The following is a 1,486-nucleotide window of genomic DNA, read 5'->3' on the forward strand; positions in this document are numbered from 1 at the left end:
TAATTACCCGCCTGGCAGTTAAGAGGTTTTATTCCCTCCCTAACTTCAGGGGAAAATCCCTACCTGGGGAAACAACCTTTCTCAGAGAGGTGGCCTTGGTTAAAACACATGGCGCTAAGGGGAGCAAACATATTAAGAACAGTATGCTATATACCCAGGTCCCTTGAAACATATGCTGTGCAGATGTTCCTTCCCTGCAGCGACTGTGTCAAGCAGCAAGAATGGACCGGCTCCCGGCAATCACCCACAGTCAAGTCATCTTTCGTCACATATATTTGCCCCCTGGTACCCTTTATTGTAGTTTAGGTGAGGTTTCAGTGGGGAGGGAAAGTTTGGTGTGCTTGTTCAATCTTCCACCGTAACCCAAAAGTCTTCTCACCACCGTGGGCTTCCTCCACGTGGAATAAACGACAGTTTCCTAGATGGATGAGCTCCTCCTGTCTCTATGACTCAGCACAGGCTCTCCTTCCCACTAGTCCCCTCCTGTCCTCCACCTCTGCCAGCCTGGCCCCTCCCAGTCCTAGAGACACTGCTCTGGGAAGCTCTTCTTGGCTACCTGGCTGGGTTAGTTGTCCCTCTTGGGGGTTCCAAGGCACCTCACTACTTTCCCTAATACTATAGTGACCTCAGTAGACAGCACCTGGCACATGGGAGATGCCAAAAGGTACTTTGTAAATAAACTGGTGAACTAGATGCCCATTTTGTCGACTTCTTTGCCTTGTTTACATAATGAAAAGCAAAGGAAAAGATTTGTTTCCCTAAAAAGGAAGTGGATCTGGCCTGCAGGAGGGGCAGGGGAGGCAGGTACACTTTAAAGGAGACAAACAGAATGTAGCGAATCTTAAGATTCTTGAAAAAAATGAAACACTTTAGTAGATGACCTATTATTTGCAGTTTTGCTTTAAAAAGAATCCTGAGAAAACTAATGAATGGTGTTGGAAGTCAGGGTAGTGGATACGCTTGGGGGAGTGGCAACTGGGAGGGGAATGAGGGGCTTGTGGGTGCTGGCATGTTGTTTCCTGGTCTGGATGTGCATGACATGGGTGTGGTCAGGTATGTAAAATTTCATCAACTTGCACAGTGATGTTTTTTACACTTTGATGTTTCTATGTCATACTTCAAAAATCATTTACAAAATATAAGTAAATAATAATTTTTAAAAAGCAAGCCCTAAACTTTTTTCTCCAGGATAACATCACCTCCACTCATCCTCGTCAACCTTTCCAGTTCTTTAAACCCACAAACAGATGGGTGTTTTCCCCACCTCCCCTTGAGCTCAAACTTGTTAAATACATGTTGAAAACAGGCATTTTGAAAGGTTGAATCATTTTTAAAAACTCTCATCATGTACAACAGAAATGGAAGTGCTGATTACATAAACTTGGTAGTTGCTGGATATCCTATGAGTCCTTATTGTCCCCCAGGTTTTAAAAGGTACCTTTCAAGCAATCGTGGCACTAATGGCAGGGGTATGAGATGTTCTTAG

This window comes from Myotis davidii, unplaced genomic scaffold, assembly GCF_000327345.1.
Source record: "Myotis davidii unplaced genomic scaffold, ASM32734v1 scaffold458, whole genome shotgun sequence".
In the NCBI taxonomy this organism is placed as follows: domain Eukaryota; kingdom Metazoa; phylum Chordata; class Mammalia; order Chiroptera; family Vespertilionidae; genus Myotis; species Myotis davidii.